General features: G+C 40.9%; 1 protein-coding gene across 50 annotated transcripts in view; it reads right to left on the bottom strand.

Annotated features, from left to right (window-relative positions):
- Positions 1–22,177, bottom strand: part of SGMS1 (sphingomyelin synthase 1) — a 324,245-nt gene that overhangs the window by 51,492 nt on the left and 250,576 nt on the right. The gene's annotated exons all lie outside the window — the stretch shown is intronic.

A 22,177-nucleotide genomic window follows, 5' to 3' on the forward strand; every position in this document is an offset into this window, starting at 1 on the left:
AACAACAACAAACCATCAGAATGACAACTCTTCTATCATCTAGATTTTCTTCAATACCCATCTCTCCAGCCTACTGCCAAACTGTAAAACCCATGTGAAAATTCTGCTTTACTGTCATTACAATAAGGAAAACTTTGCATAACACTAATGACAACTAATCACGATAGTTTTCCCCTGGGTTTTCATTCTTAGAACACAATTACCAAACCTCTGAAGAGTCTATTCCCTCTCAACTGATGAACTGCCTTTCTAGGTCTGAAACAGCAGGGCTATTTTATAACATTCATCAAGTTAATCTGTGCTTCTGGGACATGGACACAATCTGGCAGCACTCGAGATTGTTAGGACACAACTGGTGTTGCCAAATTCCATTGGCCCTCATGTCCAGCTGATGTGCACAGTAGTGATCTATCTGCCTCAAGAAGCCTGGGAACCGCTAACCCAGGCTCGTATTTCCACCACACCTCACTCCATCTCTCTTCTTTTTTTCCCATTCTGCTTTTTCAAAATAAGAGCTAAAACCCTTCCTTGTTTAGCTAGAATTAAAAAGATTGCACATCCCTCTGAATCTATCATAAATGAGGGCTGTGAAAAAAGTCACTGGCTCAGGAAAAAAGATGAGGCCATGTTTTACTATCTTCTGTTTTAAAGAAACTTCAAGAAATTAATGTAAATTACAAAAGAGAAGTAAATGCATAACAGCCCCTTAAAGACTCTTCAACAAGCAAGAGTTCACAGATTTCCCACGGAAAAACTGATCTCAGTTAGGGATAAACAAGTTACTGAAAAGTATAAATCATATAAGGACATAATCCACCATGAGGTAAACCTAGCAGGTGTGACAAACAACACGAGCTTGAGAAAATAAGTTTAAAGAGGTGGTTAAGTGAGTACACTAATGATATAAAAGAGAATTCAAACATTAATAAAAGAATAAGACATGGCAGGGAAAAGAGAAAAGACAAGACAGGTGTGTTCAAAGAAAATACAGGAAAATCCCAGCTTCTCTCCTTGGCCTGCAGTGGGCTGATACCTCAGGATGAAAATGAGAAAGCAAAAGGTTACAGGGAGGTCATAAGAGAAGGGGAAATGAGCAAAAAAAAATATACAGTATATGTTTAAATGCAATTGACAGGTTTTTTCCAATCCCCAAACTCAAGCAATCCAGCACCCATACACTCTTTGTAGGCAGAAAAGGAGTGGAAAGTGGAATCCAGTCCATCAAAAGATAGAACTTATTTTCTAAAAATGTATTAATATCTAACTAAACATGGGCATTGGGGGCTTCCCAGGAGGTACAGTGGTAAAGAATCCACCTGCAATGCAGGAGACGTGGGGTCAACTCCGGGGTCAGGAAGATCCCCTGGAGAAGGAACTGACAACCAACTCCGGTATTCTTGCCTGGGAAATCCCATGGACAGAGGAGCCTGGTGGGCTGCAGCCCATGGGATAGCAAAGAGTTGGACACAACTGAGCACACACACACAGATAAACACACACACGCATTAATCCCCACTGCCTCTTAAAACTCTCCTGAAAAGATAATACAGGGATGAAAAAGGAGTGGGGAAAGGGAAAAGAGAACAAGAGACAACTAATTTAGGAGGCTGGGAAGCTGATGGACTGAGTAGTAGCTGAGAGAAAACCCAAGAAAACAAAATCCTAAGCCAGTAAGGAGGAGAAATGAAAAGCAGTCTGTGTAAAAAGAGGCCTTAGAAGCATGAGGAATTGGAGGAATACATCGGAAAATGGGGGTGAGGTGGAGCTAAAAATAGGACTGGTTGAAAGACCATCAAAAAAGTGACCTTCAGATTCTCACTTCCCACAGTCGAACAACTACCTCTGCCCAACACCAAAGAAGACGGGAAGTGTATTGTCTCCAAAAGGGGAATGGAGAGCTGCCAGAAAAGGAATAGGAACACAGCTGAAAGTGGGGTACTAACTACAATGCATTGAATAAAAGTTACAAACACATGTTGCCAGACCTGTCCTAATCCTTTACCTCATTCAACACCCAGCATGCTGGGAGCCAGAATGAAAACTTCCAGGCAGACCTCCCCCTCCCCACAACTCCAGACACTTTACAAGAAAAGAGCACTGATTATCTTGCACTGAAATCCATGCAAACAAGTTCCACTCATGCAAAGTGCTTTCAAACAGCATTTTTAGTGCTTTTTAAAAAATAAGAGTGGGTCAAAAAAATTAATAGACATTTGAAGAAACTCTAATAAATATGAAAGCCAGAGCTTAAAACAAAAAAGAACTTGGAAGAACACACTAAGGAGGGAAATTGTAATGTTAAGAAAAACTATTATGAACATTCTCAAAGAAACATTGAACAAGAACATAATGGTACCCAAAAAATTCATTATTTTTAAAAGGTCTTGGAAACTCATAGTAAATACGAAAATTTCAATAGAAAATAAAGTTGGAAAAAATATCTCAGAAAACAGAACAAGACAGAAAGATGGAAAACTGAGAGAAAAGGTAAGAACGTTAAAAAAGTCATCTAGAAAGTTTAGTATGTGACTAGTAGGAGCTCAAGAAAGAGCATGGGAAACAATGGGGAAGTTGTAACCAGAGAAATTATTTAAGAATATTTTTCAGAACTCAAGGGCTATGAATTGCTATACTGAGAGTCCAGCACATATTCAAGAAGAGTGATTGAGAATGTTTGTTACTATTATTCTGTACTAATTTATTTCTTATTTTTAAGGAGACAAAATCCTGAAGAATGCTCTATCTCCACCCTGGCTGTGTTTTCTTCCTCCTTACCTCAAACCACAAGAAAAGCGCCTGCCAATGCAGGCAGACATAAGAGATCCGTGGGTAGGGTAGATCCCCTGGAGGAGGGCACAGCAACCCACTCTGGTATTCTTGCCTGGAGAATCCCAAGGACAGAGGAGCCTGCTGGGCTACAGTCCACAGGGTCACAAAGAGTCAGACACGACTGAAGTGACTTAGTATGCACGTACCTCAAACCTCAACTGCCAATCTCCATCCTTGACATTCCTTACTGGTATATCTGTCCCAGGACTACTGCAGGCTTAAAGCACAAAGACCGTGTTCTGGCCTTGAAGGGGAGCACAATATACTACTCTGGCAAACGATTATTTTGAGCTGAAGGCAACTGAGAAGTGAAACCAAGTGGGATGCTGTGGGGCCCTCCCAGGCACAAGAGCCTCTCGGAGTCACCTTCCTGTTTGTAGCAAAAAGGCTTTCAGGTTCCTAGACCTACTCTGAGCTCCGAAGGGCAAATTTAAACAGTAACTCTGGATCATCAAAAAAGCAAGAGATTTCCAGAAAAACATCTATTCCTGCTTTATTGACTACGCCAAAGCCTTTGACTGTGTGCATCACAATAAACTGTGGAAAATCCTGAAAGAGATAGGAATACCAGACCACCTGACCTGCCTCTTGAAAAACCTATATGCAGGTCAGGAAGCAACAGTTAGAACTGGACATGGAACAACAGACTGGTTCCAAATAGGAAAAGGAGTACGTCAAGGCTGTATATTGTTAACCTGCTTATTTAACTTATATGCAGAGTTTATTATTTTTTGATTATTACATCATGAGAAATGCTGGGCTGGAAGAAGCACAAGCTGGAATCCAGATTGCCGGGAGAAATATCAATAACCTCAGATATGCAGATGACACCACCCTTATGGCAGAAAGTGAAGAGGAACTAAAAAGCCTCTTGATGAAAGTGAAAGAGGAGAGTGGAAAAGTTGGCTTAAAGCTCAACATTCAGAAAATGAAGATCATGGCATCTAGTCCCATCACTTCATGGCAAATAGATGGGGAAACACTGGAAACAGTGTCAGACTTTATTTTTTTAGGCTCCAAAATCACTGCAGACGGTGACTGCAGCCATGAAATTAAAAGACGCTTACTGCTTTGAAGGAAAGTTATGACCAACCTAGACAGCATATTAAAAAGCAGAGATATTACTTTGCCAACAAAGGTCCATCTAGTCAAGGCTATGTTTTTTCCAGTGGTCAGGTATGGATGTGAGAGTTGGACTGTGAAGAAAGCTGAGCGCCAAAGAATTGATGCTTTTGAACTGTGGTGTTGGAGAAGACTCTTGAGAGTCCCTTGGACTGCAAGGAGATCCAACCAGTCCATCCTAAAGGAGATCAGTCCTGGGTGTTCATTGGAAGGACTGATGTTGAAGCTGAAACTCCAGTACTTTGGCCACCTCATGTGAAGAGTTGACTCACTGGAAAAGACCTGACGCTGGGAAAGATTGAAGGCAGGAGGAGAACGGGACGACAGAGGATGAGATGGTTGGATGGCATCACCGACTCGATAGACATGAGTTTGAGCAAGCTCTGGCAGTTGGTGATGGACAGGAAAGCCTGGCATGCTGCAGTCCATGGGGTTGCAGAGTCGGACACAACTGAGCAACTGAACTGAACTAAGGGCATAAATTTGCAGACATATTCCCTCTTCCTCTACAAGGAAGGACAGAAGTTAGTCATTGGAAACAACTTTAAGAGCCTAAAAACGCATCAGCCCAGAGATGGTGCAGGCGAACTCTATATAACAAACCCTGCTAACACTAACCTTTCTCCACCATTAGTTTCCCCATGTATTTGCCTTCTCACCTTTGCCTCCCCTAGAAGCTCAACGTCTTTTCCTTTCTTCTGTCGCTACTCTAAAAATTTGCTGGAGAGTAACAGTACCATTAATTTTAGATATATTTTCTAAACAATAACCATTTCCCCATATTTTCTAAAGCAGTTCAGTTTTCAAATGTATTTTTCTCATCTCATACATCATCAAAATGTGCAAGAAGGTTTACTATTTCAGTTTCTAAATTAATTCTCTCCCAGAATGCTTATGCTACCTAGAAATTGTTTTAAAAAAAGTTTTAGTTAGATGTATGCTAATAATTTGAAACAGAAGCATCACATTTTTTTTTAAAAGTCTCTATTGAATTTGTTAAAATATTGCTTTCGTTTTATGCTTTTTGGCCATGAGGCATACGAGATCTTAAGTTTCCTGGCCAGGAATCAAACACACACGCCCTGCACTGGAAGGTAGATTCTTAACCACTGGACCACCAGGGAAGTCCCCAAAGACTACTTTTTAAAAAAATCATTTTATTTTATTTTGGTTGTGCTGGGTCTTCACTGCTGTGTGAGCTTTCTCTAATTGAAGTGAGCAGGGGCTGTTCTTTGCTGCAGTGGCTTCTCTTGTTGCGGAGCACAGGCTCTAGGGCCCGTGGGCTTCAGCAGTGCGGCTCCCAGACTAGAACACAGGCTCAGTAGTGGCTCATGGGCTTAAGTGGCTCTGTGGCATGTAGGATCTTCCCAGATCAGGCATCGAATCTGCATCTCCTTCACTTGCACGTGGTTTCTTTATCACAGAGCCACCAGAGAAGCCCAGCACCACCACTTTTAATAATTGACAGACTTTGGAAGCCTGATGGGGGCCCTGATCCCCATGTGTAATAACAAAACACAACTAATTTAAAATACACCTTTGGTATTTACACTGGGACTGCCTAGTGCTGGTAACAGATTAATAGTAGGTCCAGAGAAGACACAGTTTCTTGATTAATGCAAAATAAAAAAACCTGATCTAAAGTGAAACAACTTTTTATAGTCTACTGAGGATCAGAAATCCCCACTGGCTGGGAAATGAAAGCTTTTCCCTTTCAGTGAGAAAAATATCTATCAAATCTCTTCTAAATCTACACTATTAACAAATATATGTGACTCACGGAGTAAAAAAAAAGCTAGTATAAGGAACATGACCCTGGTGACCAACACCACACTGCAGAATTAACAAGGCCCAGGCCCATATAGGAGAAATCAAATTCAAGTCTATGTCCCCAAATAAATTCTAATACTAACTTTGAGAGCTAGGTGAGTTTTAACTATTTTCAGCCTAGAGGTGATCTAAAGGGGTAACTTCTAAATTGACCGCACCTAAATGTACATCCTGTGGTTGGTCCTAGCCAGAAAGGTGATGTCTGTGTCCCATCATGTTTTATTCTTCTCCAACAAATGGCTCCCTGTGCCAGTCTCCTTCCCCGGTCTCTTGGATTTCAGGAAAAGCAAGTGTAGGTCTTCTTTACCTTTATCTCCACACTCAAAAAAAAAAAAAAAAGCAAAAAACAAAAAAAAAACTAAGCAATTATACTAACTGTTAAAAATGAATACCCATCATCTGGTCAACTCTTGTCTAGTGATCACCGGCTGTTGGAGCCAGTCTTCTTGGCTCCAACGATCTGGTAATTTCCCAAATTTCCAGGGTTCACCTTCACTGAGCTTCTTTATCAATTGGCCAATGGTTAGCAGAACCACAGCTCAGCTGCACAAAAGGGATGCTCCTCATTCATCAAGCCAGTCAGCACGGGAACACATATTCAGGTTGTAAAGGGATCTGTAAAAGTTCCAGCTGTGGACTAAGGTAGAATACCACCAGGGGGCAGCAGAAAGCCTATGAAATTACAGACTCATCTTAGCACCCTTCCCAAACAGAAAGCAATGGCATCCCACTCCAGTACTCTTGCCTGGAAAATCCCATGGGCAGAGGAGCCTGGTGGGCTGCAGTCCATGGGGTCGCGAAGAGTCGGACACGACTGAGCGACTTCACTTTCACTTTTCACTTTCATGCACTGGAGAAGGAAATGGCAACCCACTCCAGTGTTCTTGCCTGGAGAATCCCAGGGATGGGGAAGCCTGGTGGGCTGCCATCTGTGGGGTCGCACAGAGTCGGACACGACTGAAGCGACTTAACAGCAGCAGACCATGAAGGGTTTGACAGACATCTTCCAACAGAGACCCTACACCTAAGCAATACATCTACGGGTGAAACTGCAAGAACTAGAACCCCTCTTTGCTAAATCATCAATTGAGGCTCCTTTCACTATACCCACGTGATTCTAACGTGGCTCTAGTGACTCTACAATTAGTCACATGGCCATTTCCACAGTCTCTCAAACATACTGCATATCTGGGCTATTCTGCAATCTCACCCAAATGAGACTATGCCTAGGGTGCAGGACCTCAAAGAAGTGCAAAGGCCTACAATTAAAGAACACAGTTTATGAGAAGCACTAACTAACCGTAAGACAATCACTTAAATATTTATTGTTGGTTTATATAGAAATGTAATAGGCTTTGTTTTCTGGCTTCCTTAACTATAATTTAATGCAACAAAATTAGAACCCTGCAACTAAATCAGTGATGTAAAAATATGTAAGTTTACAGAAGTTATTAAATTAGTTAACTTTTTCTAAGGCATGATAAAATTGAAAGATCTGAACAAGCACACTAAAGCTATTGTGCATCAGGTGAAATAAATTCTTAGTTCTTAAAAAGCCTTGAACACATATTACTATGTTATGTTATAGTGAACTAATTTTAAAATAAGTCATATATAAAGTATTATCTCAACTGAATGCACATTTACATGCATTTCTGAAATCTCTCAACATTAACACATGTAATACCAAATGTATAAAACACGGCTTTAAACAACCATAAAAATATCAATCAAAATATTCCACAGATAAAAAAAAACACAAGACAAAATATTTTATAAATTTGTCATAGATCACAGATATCAAGATCTCTTTAAAAATCAGTTAAGGAAATGATTTTAAACAAAGATTGCAAATAGGCCACACACAGACACAGAATTTTTTTTTAATCTCACAAGGTAACAAATAAATAAATATATAATAGCAAGGTACCATTCTTCAGTGATTGAGTTGGCAAAGATGAAAAAGAACTATAACTTAAAACAGCAAAAATGTCACCAAGGATTCAAGTTCTGCCAACTGTACCACAAATCCATTTATTTCTCTTTACTTCATACAACCACCATAGTTCAGCCAAGGCTACATTTCATTTAAATTACCGCCATGGCCTCCTCAATGGCGTTCTTGTGCCCAAACCAACTGTATTTGCCATGGGGCAGCAAAGAGAGCTTCTTCAACTGTGTGATTCCCGTATTTGAAATCCTGCAGTGTTCGCCAATGCTCTGGGAATAAAATCCACACCTAATTGTTACATAACTTGTAAGACTGGCCCTGCCTTCGTGTGGCCAAGCGCCTCCACTGTGCACCACACGACAACTACGCTGGTCTGTTTTCAGTTCCCAGCCACCCCAGGGCCTTGACACACGCTGTGAACACTCTCACCCTACTCCTTCTGCACTACAGACTTCCACTCAGCTTTCAGGCCTCCACTCTTACACGTCATCTCTTCACCAAGCCTTTCATGACCATCCTCCTATTGACATCATCTTCCTTGCTGAGCGTCTTTCTGCCCAGCCAAAATGGAAGCTCCAAGATACAGGGTCTCTTGTGTTTTTTTCATTACTGTATCCTTGGGAGCTAGCACACAGTAGGCATTCAATGTTAGTATCTGTTTCATGAGTGAAAAAATAAATACTAGAGAAGGAAGGTGACTGTATTTGATTCTAAGAACACAGGTGTTAAACACAGATTCTTTATCATCTAAGGCTGACCACATCATTCTCAATAATTTTTACAACTCCCACCTAACTAAAAAAAAAAAAAAAAAAGGAATAAATTTATAAAACCATTTCATCAAAAAGTTACTTCAAAATATAATCTCCTGAAAAGAAATACAGCTAGGATTTTTTTCAGATGGGAAAACACACTTCCTTTAATCATACCATTTTTTCCTTTTAGACTTTCTTTAATATGAGAAGAAAATAACATTGGTCCCTGTTGGCAGGAACTTAATTCCTTAAACATAGAAAAGGAATCACTATCCAGTTGTTATGCCTAAACAGAAGGCTCAGAGAGGTTCCTTAATTTTTATTCTTTTATGAGCAAATTAAAAGACAATGCAGAGTCAATGCCATAACACAAAAACCAAAAGTATTCAAACATTTATAATTTCATATTTATACGATAATGAATTAAGTAAAAATACTTGTTTTTTTTCCCCCAAATTATATACACAGCTATTTTCTACCTAAAACTAAGCCCTCACACTTTTCAAAGTTACCAAAACCCTCCTCGGTAGTATGTTTAATCAGATTTTTAAGTGTCACAGTGGGAAAGAGCCTAAATATAAGACCTTACAGATGTTTCCCAACTGTTTCTGTAGGTGAGACTCCCAGATTCTTTTTGGATGCGCTGTTCCCATTAATTTGCATCAGCTGTTGAGACACTGGCTGGAATAGTAACACAGGCACATCTGAGCAAATGCATGGAGATGGCAAGTCCCTAATTACTCGCTCCTCATTAGGCCCTGGCCGCTAAAATAGAACTACAAGGATCACCGTTCTGAGTTGCGTTTCTTAATGTTCAGATCATGTAGTCTCATCTTTCTTTCCAAATTCTATATGCATTAATACCTAAACCATTTGACAAAATGTCAGTTTTACATACAATGAGAACACTGTGTTATCATAACCTGAAAAGGTGACATAGCTCATTAAAAGCATTTCAGAATCCTGTCAAATGATCTAAAGATGTAAAATGTGAGATCAAAGAATTTAACTTTCAAATGTCACAAGTTATTTCAGTATAAAAGAGAAAGAGGAGCAGGGGAAAATATGGATTTAATTTGCAAAGACATAAAGCACCAGTCACAAGGATGGAAACTGGAAAAATGACTAAGAGCAATGGTAGACTACATGTAGGACAAAGGAATCTCTCAATGTCTCATCAGCGGGAGGGCAGATAAAATTTTCCCCTAAAATGCCCCAAACGGCACTTCAAAGTATTTCTGAAAACTACATTCTTACCATAAAATAACAATGGCAATCCTCTGGGTTTCTAATCCACATCTGATTATGTTCCACACCTGTGCTACAAGAAGCAACTCACACGCATAATAAAAGATCTGCACACCTAAATTCTTTTTGTAAAGAGCTAAGTCTGTATTATAGAGATCCAGTTCATTAAAGGAACTTGATGATCAGAATTCAGAGAGTCTATTAACAAAGCACTCTGGCAAGGTGTGAGGCACATCAACTTCACTGAAAACACAGCTCAGATTTATTTTCTGTTTATATTCATAATGAGCTTTTCTTTTTGGCATAAACAAAGCCAGCACTAAAGAGCCAAGGGCTGAAAAGTATACATATTAATAAAAGCCAAATCACTGAATCCAAATAAAATCAAACATTAATTACGTGTGTACTATGCAGAAAGCACTGTCATGGGCATCCTGGGAGACAGGCATGCATACAGCATGGTTCCTGTCTAACTAGGCTAAAAAGCCCAAAAACCAAATTTCAACTCTTCTCCAAACCTACTCCTTGTGCATGCCCTCTTAAGCTTAGTAAATTTCAATTCCATCATACTATATGCAACGAGAGATTAAATAGCTAACATCTGTTGGATCAGCGAAAAAGCAAGAGAATTCCAGAAAAATATCTACTTCTGCTTCATTGACTATGCTAAAGCCTTTGACTGTGTGGATCACGACAAACAGTGAAAAATTCTTCAAGAGATGGGAATACCAGACCACCTTATCTGCCTCCTGTGAAACCTGTAAGCAGGTCAAGAAGCAACACTTAGAATTGGACATGGAACAACGGGCTGGTTCCAAATTGGGAAAGGAGTACGGCAAGGCTGTATACTGTCACTCTGCTTATTTAACGTACGTGCAGAGTACATTATGCAAAATGCCAAGCTGGATGAATTACAAGCTGGAAGCAAGATTGCCAGGAGAATCATTAACAACCTCAGATACATAGATGACACCACCCTTAAGGAAAGGGTGTCTCTGGTGGCTCAGATGGTAAAGTTTTTGCCTGCAATGCTTGAGACCTGGGTTTGATCCCTGGGTTGGGAAGATCCCCTGGAGGAGGGCATGGCAACCCACTCCAGTATGCTTGCCTGGAAAATCCCCATGGACAGTGGAGCCTGGTGGGCTACAGTGCATGGGGTCTCAGAGTCGGACATGACTGAGCAACTAAGCACAGCACAATGGCAGAAAGCGAAGAGGAACCAAAAGACCTCTTGATAAAGGTGAAAGAGAAGAGTGAAAAGGCTGGCTTAAAACTCAACATTCAAAAAATGAAGATCACAACATCTGGTCCCATCACGTCATGGCAAATAGATGGGGAAATAGTGACAGACTTTATTATCTTTGGATCCGAAATCACTGCAGACAGCAACTGCATCCATGAAATTAAAAGACACTTGCTCCTTGGAAGGAAAGCTATGATGAACCTAGACAGCATATTAAAAAGCAGAGACATCACTTTGCTGACAAAGGTGCATATAGTCAAAGCTATGGTTTTTCCAGTAGTCATGTACAGATGTGAGAGTTGGACCATCAAGAAGAATAAAGAGCGCCAAAGAATTGATGCTTTCAAACTGTGGTACTGGAGAAGACTCTTTAGAGTCCCCTGGACTACAAGCAGGTCAAACCAGTCAATCCTGAAGGAAATCAATCCTGAATATTCACTGGAAGGACTGATGCTGAAGCTGAAGGTGTAATACTTTGGCCACCTGATACAAAGAGCTGACTCACTGGAAAGGGCCCTGGTGCTGGGAAAGATTGAGGGCAGAAGAGGGCGACAGAGGATGAGACGGTTGGATGGAATCATAGACTCAATGGACACGAGTTTGAGCAAATTCTAGGAGATAGTGAAGGACAGGGAAGTCTGGAGTGCTGCAGTCCATGAGGTCTCAAAGAGCTGGACATGACTGAGTGACTTAACAACAACATATATTCTAGCAAAGACATCACTGGCAAGCTTTACCTGCCCCTATTCAATCCATTAGCGCATACGACCCATAATACTCAAAGAAGTGAAAGTGAAGTCGCTCAGCTGTGTCCGACTGTTTGCCACCCCATGGACTATAGCCTAACGGGATCCTCCGTCCATGGGATTTTCCAGGCAAGAATACTGGAGTGGGTTGCCATTTCCTTCTCCAGGGGATCTTCCCAACCCAGGGATCGAACCCGGGTCTCCCACATTGTAGGCAGATGCTTTACCATCTGAGCCATCAGGGAAGTCCCAAGAAGTATCTGTGAACTAATGGAAAATTTTTATTCCGAAATACTCCAAACTTGAGTAGAAATAAATAGTCGTACCTAAAACCTTCAATGGACTAGTATAACATCTAGCACAGCATAGGCATTCAATAAATATTTGTTGAATGAATGGAGTGGAATTAATCATTAATAGTGTCTAGTATAACTAAGCACTTAATTGATAACTAAGCACTTTAACTGATCAATTAAAGTATTTTGTTTTGTTAGCTTCTGGTGGACAACAAAGTGATTCAGGCATATATCTTATCAATAAAAGGCTATAATAAATAAATTGAAATAAATAGCTATTTTAAAAGTGGATGCCCTCCCCCAATACACACACTTTCCTTCTCCCCACTAAAAACCCTCAGACACACCCCCATGTTCTCTATTATCAACAGAAACTGAGAGGAGAAACTGTCAAGCTGACAGACTAAATTTAGCAGACAGATCCAAGTTAAGAGTTCCTCTCAGAGCACCCCCAGAAATAGCTCTGGTTTTACCAAACTAAATTTCCTCGGTCTGTCACTCTGGGCTTCATTTTATGAGCTTCTGGTTTTATCAAATGGCCACAAGGAATTATATACTATTAAAAAATAGTACCACAACATGCTGGTTGGTGTAATGTCTTGGCAAAGAGAAACTTGCTTTCTGACTTTCCTTGAAACACCTAACACATGTAAATCAAAATAACAAAGGTCAAAGTCTTTAGAAGCAAGCAACTTCAGGACTTACAAGCAGCAGTACAATAGATTCTTAATAAGAAAAAAAAAAATGTTTAAATCTCCTATGTGAAGGTATATAAACTATAAAATTATCCAATTCTTTAAGCAAAATTTTTGGGTAAGTTTATTGTACCCATTTTGTAGCTGAGGACATGGAGGCTCAGAAACTAAGCAACCTCAAGTTAGATCTTTAGCACTAGAATACTGCCACAATTCTACACATCAAAGAATTATCCAGAATTTATCACTAAATTATTTAGACTTGAACAAAGCCAACTGATCCACTTCTTTTTGTCTTTTAGTTTAGAAAGGCTTCCACTATAATTATATTTTATCAAGATTTTTAAAACTTACAAAGGATTTTTTTTTTTTTTTTTTTTTGCATTCTCCTATTTGGCTTGAAGTTTGAAAACAATTTATCCATTTTTTTCCCCAAAATATCAATCTTTTAATACGACAAAAATATGGCTTTCTTCTTGGCTCTTTTGCATTAAACAGTATTAGCTTCACTGTGCCAATGACATTTATAGAAAAAAGTTTGAGAGAGCTGGGTAGCAAGAAGAGACAGAAACATGATATTTTTAATTTGGAGATGTAGGATGTAGAAATTATTTGAAAAAAATAAGAACAGTTTTATAATGAATAGTTTTCATTTTTGTTGGTAAAAATTTATATAACTTTGATTTAAAATTCCCTTAAGTATAAAATTCCCTATTAATATTGCTCCATATACACACACAAAATTTATCATGTAATTTTATAATAGTAATGAAATATATGCATAGCTTTTTTTCAACAGGCACAAAGTTGCTGGGTTTTTTTTTTCCTCCTAGTATAAGGTCTATCTAATGGGGATGGAGTTTAGCTAATGTTTTGAACACACATATTTAAACATGCTGCTGCTGCTAAGTCGCTTCAGTCATGTCTGACTCTGTGCGACCCCATAGACGGCAGCCCACCAGGATCCCCCGTCCCTGGGATTCTCCAGGCAAGAACACTGGAGTGGGTTGCCATTTCCTTCTCCAATGCATGAAAGTGAAAAGTGAAAGTGAAGTCGCTCAGTCGTGTCCAACTCTAGCGACCCCATGGACTGCAGCCCACCAGATTCCTCCGTCCATGGGATTTTCTAGGCAACAGTACTGGAGTGGGGTGCCACTGCCTTTTCGATTTAAACGTGAGGCAGCCATAAAGCATGTGATTAAAATGAGCTTTGAAAATCTCCAAGACTGAGTTAGAATTCTTCCTCATTCCTTCACTAACAATAACAACCATTTGTATGATCTTAGGTGAGTTACCTAACAGTTGAAATTTGTGTTGCCTCATCTCTAAACTGAGAATATATAATACTGATCTCAGATGGCTTAAAATATTTTTTATTTTGATATAATTGTAGATTTATATAAAAGTTAAAATAATAGAACAGAAAACATTTCTCCTGTATTAACTTAACTGCATTAGCTATCAAAATCAAGAAATTAACATTGCTATATTATTAACTTAAAAACAGATTATACTTGAATTTCACCAATTTTCCCCCAATCCCCTCTTTCTAGTCCCACAATCTCCTTAATCTCCTCCAATATGTGGTAATTCCCCAATCTTTCTTTGCCATTATGACCTTGATACTATTGAAAAAAAAAAAGTTATTCTGTAGAATGTCTCTCAGTTTGGGTTTCTCAGATGTTTTCATGATTAAAGTTATGCATTTCTGGCAAGAATACCTAGAAGTGATGTTGTGTCCTATTCAGTAATCATATCAAGAGTTAATTACATGAACTTTATATATCATATCGGGGCAATGCAAACCATGATTCTTTAAGAAAGTTGTTTTTCTATGCGGTGGTTCTGGGAACATACCTTCAACCAATGGCAGCTATTGTTATGGTAAAATCAAAATTAAGAACAAAAGTTTTGGAAGTATGTACACTCGGGTTCCAATGTTCATTTTATGAGTTCCTGCCATGTGACCGTGGACAAGATTTTTTAATTTCTCCAGTTTCCACAGCGTCCAGTTAAGACAAAACTACCTGTGAAGCTGTTACGAAGCTGTGATAAAGAGGAAATGAAATAATGTAAGTAAAGTACTTAGTGCCTGGAATTTATGCATGTTCCATGGAATCAATCACTACTATTATTTTTTAAGTAAGTTACTATTTGTCTGCAAAACAAGCGCTATGGCTTAAGACAAAGAAATCTGAGATCTGAGGGGGCAGAAAAGTGAGTTAGAGCATCGTGGGAGTAGGAGTAGGATGGAACGATGTCAGATTGAGGGAAAGGCATGGAAGAACAAAAAGCACATCCCTTTTATTTCATCTCATCTTTCCCTGCAGAAACCAGCATTACAAGTGGGGCCTGAGAACCCAAAGGCATTCGTGCTTGATTTCTGGCAGAGAACCCCATGATGCAAGAGCCAATTATCTGCTCTGTGCCACGGAAGCTCCTCCCTTATTTAATCTGCTCTTGTAAAATCACTACCTTCTGCTTGCCAGGGTCTCTTGCAGGGATTTTTAGGCTGTGGACACATGACATCAAACTAGTTGCAGCTGCCTCTGCTGTTACACTCGGGTGTAGACAGGAGAGGAATTCTAACACACCTAACACACGGTAGTTAAAATACATTCTTCCTTTTAAAATATAAGCCTTACCCTAAAGAAACCAAAAAATAAATGTAAAACTAATCCTGGGGCGTCTGGACTTTAAACACTTCTCAGACCATATGAAGGATCATAGAAGTAATTACTGCGCCACAGCCTTTATGATTTAACCTCAGCTTTCGAAAGCCATGTCATTATTCATAGACATGAGAGAGCAGCAATAAGAACTGTGTTACTTCATAGAGCATAAATACTGATTACAAAAGTATCCGAGCATCATTAAGTGTTAAAGTATTTATAACTAGAAAATCAGCCTTCTATAAGATACTATTATTACTAGCTGAGCTCTACAGTATCCATACCTTAGAGAGTGGGAACCTGTATGTCCACAGAGCTGAAACAAAATGCACATGTGGCTCTCTGAAAAAACCAATCTGCCAGATGGAGCCTGATGCTATGGCTCCCAGGCCAGGACGAGGACCATGTGACCTATAAATGACAGTGAAGAGCACTGAATTTTCAGAGGATGGTTTAAGCAGAAAACTAAGTGGGATCAAGAGTCCAGGGTCCCTTCTCAGCACATTTCTGCCCCACGTGTGAGATGGAAGGTCCATTACTTACTTGCTCTCTCACCTTCCTGCTCTATCTTCTAGCTAACAGTAATGAGAGTTTACTAGGACCTAGTAAACATCACTTCATGGCAAATAGATGCGGAAACAGTGGAAACAGTGACAGACTTTATTTTTCTGGGCTTCAAAATCACTGTGGATGGTGAATGCAGCCATGAAATTGAAAGACGCTTGCTCCTTGGAAGGAAAGTTATGACCAACCTAGACAGCATATTAAAAAGCAGAGACATTACTTTGCCAACAAAGGTCCGTCTAGTCAAGGCTATGGTTTTTCCAGTGGTCATGTATGGATGTGAGAGTTGGACTGTGAAGAAGGCTGAGCACTGAAGAATTGATGCTTTTGAACTGTTGGTGTTGGAGAAGACTCTTGAGAGTCCCTTGGACTCAAGGAGATCCATCCAGTCCATCCTAAAGGAGATCAGTCCTGGTTGTTCATTGGAGGGACTGATGTTGAAGCTGAACTTCCAATACTTTGGCCACCTGATGTGAAGAGATGACTCATTTGAAAAGACCCTGATGCTGGTAAAGATTGAGGGCAGGAGGAGAAGGGGACGACAGAGGATGAGATGGTTGGATGGCATCACCGTCTCAATGGACATGGGTTTGGGTGGACTCTGGGAGTTGGTGATGGACAGGGAGGCCTGGTGCGCTGCGGTTCATGGGGTCGCAAAGAGTTGGACACGACTGAGCGACTGAACTGAACTGAACTAGGACCTAAGCTTTTTAGACTCTACACTCATTGAAATCCAAGCAATCCTATCAAAAGGGTTAAGAATGCCTGTTGACAGGTGAGGACTGAGGGCCCGGAAGTAAGGCCCAGTGCTCAAGGTCACAGGCCAGAGCAGGGCTCCAACACCGAGCAGTGCACCGCTAGTGTGACGCTGTCCCTTCCCTTCAAACCACAGGGCAAAGCTGACAAAAGACTCTGGAACGCGTTTTCAGTTCCTTAAAATGAGGTGCACTGTTGCCACAAGCCCCGTAACTGACAATTCTTCTCTCTTCTTTCCCTGTGGTCTCAGTCACATTGCTTCTGGGTCAAACACCCCACCCACTGGAGAGACCTAAAACAAACACAGGCCTCTCCCATGTCCTCCACCCTCTGCCACAGCCTGGCTCCATCTGCTGGAGACAACTGCAGGCTTCCTATGGAGCCTGAGCTGAGGACACCGCCTTCCTCCCAGGCTCTGAGCGCCCCTCCTGCTCCAGGGCGCCACCTGCACACACCACATAGGCACGTCCTGAACACAAGTCACATCTGCAAAGGTGTGGGTCACATGGGGGACGAACTTCCTAGAGAAGGGAGTTCCACACAGGCTCACCTTCCTCAACCCCTTGAGCAGAAGTATGAGAACACTACTGGGGGATTCTTTCAGAGTGCTCCCTTGCCCAGGTCAGAAAGCTCTCCCCACCCATATTACTACTCCCTCAGGTCCCAAGCCTTAAGGAGCTATTCAGTTCAGTTCAGTTCACTCACTCAGTCGTGTCCAAATCTTTGTGACCCCACGAATCGCAGGACGCCAGGCCTCTCTGTCCATCACCAACTCCCGGAGTTCACTCAGACTCATGTCCATCGAGCCAGTGATGCCTCCAGCCATCTCATACTCTGTCGTCCCCTTCTCCTCCTGCCCCCAATCCCTCCCAGCATCAGAGTCTTTTCCAATACATCAACTCTTCGCATGAGGTGGCCAATGGAGTTTGGCTGGAGTTTCAGCTTTAGCATCATTCCTTCCAAAGAATACCCAGGGCTGATCTCCTTTAGAATGGACTGATTGGATCTCCTTGCGGTCCAAGGGACTCTCAAGAGTCTTCTCCAATACCACAGTTCAAAAGCGTCAATTTTTCGGTGCTCAGCTTTCTTCACAGTCCAACTATTAAAAGGACCAAATGACTGATTTACACCTGTTTGAATGAACTTATTTACCTTATGCTATTTCTTTCTTCAAAAAAGACTTTCCCTCTTATAAAACCAATATATTCCCTTAAAAGAGATTCGAATGATACAGCAGTACATTCAAGTTAGATAGGAAGGAAGAGGGGGAGGGAGGGAGCGAGGAAGTGCAAGCAAGCTTCCTGGACCACATCCTTCAGAGATAACTAGTTCTAACAGTTTGATGTTCAGCCTTCAGGACTTTAAAAAAAAATGCAAATCTAATTGTTAAAAGAAAAAAGAAAGGGATCGGACTTACCTATATCGTATAATATCATCTGTCTAAAGGAGAGGGAGGGAAGGAGATAGATACCTATTTGTTAACATATCAAATATATACATAAAACATCACTTGAAGGCTTCAAAATAAGTAGTCATAGCAACTGACTCCAGGAGCAGGACCTGGGTGGCGAGGATGGGAAGTACACTCGTCACTGTACATCCCTTCTTACCATGTGAACTTGAAACCATATGAATGCATTATCTACTCAAAACACTAACAAGAGTTAAACATACAATGGAGAAAATGGACTTATTAAGAGTCCAAACAGTGCCTAGCATAGAGCCGTCACTCCACGGATATTGCAGAATGAAAGAAGCAAATGAGTCTATGTCTTCCAATATAGTAGGAATTATTCTGCCTACTCTAAGTCACAAACAACAGCAGCAGAACAAAAACACTTGGCAACTGACAAGGAAAGGTGACCATGATCGGTTCTTATAAGAGAAATGGTATGCACTAAGAGTGAGAGAAGATTTTAGATTTCATCTAGCAACTGGCAAAGATATCAATTACCATTCTAACATCTCCTCCCAAGATTCCTATTGGCAAAGAGAGTAAAATACAGCCATCCAAAACTCTGGGTGCATAGACTCTGCAAGAGGGACAATCTTTATGTTTAGTTGACCTTAAAGTTACACGTAAATTTTGTATTTTGCTCTATAATAAGGGTTGCTGCTGCTGCTGCTAAGTTGCTTCAGTCGTGTCCAACTCTGTGCGACCCCACAGACGGCAGCCTACAGGCTCCCCCGTCCCTGGGATCCTCCAAGCAAGAACACTGGAGTGGGTTGCCATTTCCTTCTCCAGTACATGAAAGTGAAAAGTGAAAGTGAAGTCGCTCAGTTGTGTCCGACTCTTAGCAACCCCATGGACTGCAGCCTACCAGGCTCCTCCGTTCACGGGTTATGTTCATACAAAAATCACTGTCTTTGCCCAAATCTTTAAGAAATATGTTTATCATGTTACTTCACACTTCTTGACCCACCACCTCACATATGGGGGAATTCTAGCACTCCAATGTAAAAGTCAGAAACTAGCTGAATCTTCAAATCTTAAATAAACTGGGGTCATCAAAACCAGTGCTTTGCCCAAAATCACATGACAAAGACTGGCAAAGCTAAGACCAGGCTGTGAGAGCAGTTTCTCATGAGAGTCTAAGTCTTTCTGGGTGACTTTCTCCCCACCTCCACCCATCCTGCACACACCTCCCACTGACTCCCCCAAACAAAAACCCTCTCACATTCACCTGGGTCTGTGGGCCCACATCCACTCTGCAGAACCACTCAGTCCAGCTGCGCCATGTTTTATGTTTATAAAACCTCCCACAAGCTCCGTATCTCATCAGACTTTGTATGAAGACATTTTTTGTTTTTATAAACAAAACTGTTCCTACGTACTTTAGTAATTATCCTGGCTGTACCATTTGCATATTGGTTAATGCACTAATTGCAGATCTGCATGTTTTATTTATCTGATAAGACCAGAACCTTGGTATGACAACATTTGGTTAACCAACCATTTTGATTAACTTAATGTTTGAAAACAGTACAGTCCACAACCCCGTGGACTGTAACCTACCAGGCTCCTCCATCCATGGGATTCTCCAGGCAAGAATACTGGAGTGGGTTGCCATTTCCTTCTCCAGAGGATCTTCCCGACCCAGGGATTGAACCCGGGTCTCCCGCCTTGCAGGCAGACGCTTTAACCTCTGAGCCACCAGGGTTTTTGTCTATTGCTTAACATCTTCCATAATACACAGCCCCCTGATTTTAATTGGATTTCCCTTGACTGTTTGAAAGCAATGTCATTAAAATTAGGTTAACCAGCTTTCCCTGGTGGCTCAGTGGTAAATAATCTGCCTGCCAATGCAGAAGACATAGGTTTGATCCCTGATCCGGGAGGATCCCACATGTCATGGGGCAACTAGCCCAGGCACCACAACTACTGAGCCTGTGCGCTACAGCTGGGGAGTCGCAACTACTGAAGCCCACACGCCCTACAGCCCATGCTCCGCAACGAGAGAAGCCACGGCAGAGAGAAGCCAGCACACCACAGCCAGAGAACAGCACCCCCTCTCTGCAACTAGAGGAAAAAGTCCATGCAGCAATGAAGACCCAGCACCGCCAAAACTAACTAAATAAAATTATATTTGAAAATTAGATTATGTTATACAAAGAATTTCTTGAATAATACACATGGGTTAAAATATCTGCACTGAAATTATGTTCCATTCTTCCTCAAAATATTCGGTACTTTATATGTGTGTAATGTCCATAAATCAAATGCATAAATCCTGTTTTACAAAAGACACCTGCAGCAGGCAAAACACTTTAGCAGGAAACCAATTTTAACTGGTGAAAGAAAAAAAAGTTATCTTTGGGAGAAATAAGTATACACATTTTTAGATAGCTACTATAAAAATGTCCTGAACAAAGCGTCAACTCTGAAGAATCACTGTATTCCCTCAGGGAATTTAAGCTAATAGAACATTCACATCTAGATTTTTTTTTTTTTTTTTTGGAGGGACTGAGATATTTGGAGCTTGCACAAATTCCAATGGGAGTGAAGGAATGTCTGAATAATTTCTCTACCGGATCAAATATCTCTAGTCCCCAGGAAAAATTTCAGAGATCTTAGGCTCAAATGAATTCTACTCTGTCACAAAAGTAACCAGTGCATGAAGGTACAGATGGCAATGGGAGTCTGGGTCTGGGATAACAGCGGAGAGAGGCGGAAACCAGTGTCATGGGGAGGGACGCTGATGACGGCAATCAGACAGCTCTGCAAGGGTTCTGCTTGCTGCCCGGGCCCTGCCTGGGAATAAGACCCAGTAAGAGTATGGCCTTCCCCAAGTATTTCCAAGACCTCATCCGAGGTGGTGCAAATTTCCCAACCATTTAAAACAACAATGTTTAAGTATAAAGGAAAATGCAAGTTCCAATTTCACAACACAGTCTAAAGCAACTCAAAAACCATCCAAAGCATAAAGACTTCTAGGCCAGGAGACATAAGACATAAGTCACGTCAATGACTACCTCTCTCATCTTCCAATGTCTCTGTTAGTTCATTGAGCAGAAATTTCGTATCTTTCCTCCCTCACAATGCTATTGTAAGACTTGAATATGACAAACCTCCCAAAACCGTGAAATGTTACACATATCACTACAGTACTCAAAGGATGGCAAGTTTATAAATGATTAAATTGTAATATCAACAATTTAGTTTCCTGTCTCGGTAACTAAAGAAACAAAACAGGATCCACACGCAATCCTTTAGACAGTTTTATTCAAAGCTATGCTTTCTGTATGAGCTTAATAAATAATACAAATCATTATGACTTAGATTTGGGTCTACTTCTTCTAAACGTACCATCACACAATGAAGGCCTAGCCGCACACCTGACTCCACAGGCTCAGGAGGCAACAGGCATACCGCTGGGTTCTACCAGTAACTGGACCATGAGCTTCACACCAACAGTGTCATCCTCCCCGGGATCCCTGAAGACCAGCCCATCAAGCACCATGCAGAGGACAATGCCTCCGGAAGAGCACACCTTCATCATGCCACCAGGGCACAGTCCAAGAGTTATTTCAATAACGAGAGAAAGAAAGGTCAACAGACAAAGAGTAAATAACAACAAACATGAGAACAAAGTACTGGGAAGGAAACGGCGATGATGTCTCAAGTTTGCTTTGGCTCCCTCTTCTGCCTCCCCGGACCCTGAACAAAGTAGGGCAGAGGCAAAGACGGAACAAGAATCACGGAAAGCCGATGGCTGTCAGTGCTGGGTGATAAGCATACAGACTGAGCTACCAGTCCCTCCACATTCTCAAAAACTGTCACTGCAAAATGTTTAAGCCATACTACAGTATGGATTCAATTTTTGTTTTGAAAATTACACACAAACACACACAAAAACATAAGGGACCTGGGGAAAAAAGAAATAAGAATGGTGAAGATAATTAAGAAAGGAGATCTTATGAAAATCATAAATGGGAACAAAGTTTTACATCGTGTGTTGAATACTCAAGG

This window comes from Bos indicus, chromosome 26 (assembly GCF_029378745.1).
Source record: "Bos indicus isolate NIAB-ARS_2022 breed Sahiwal x Tharparkar chromosome 26, NIAB-ARS_B.indTharparkar_mat_pri_1.0, whole genome shotgun sequence".
NCBI classification, from domain to species: Eukaryota; Metazoa; Chordata; class Mammalia; order Artiodactyla; family Bovidae; genus Bos; species Bos indicus.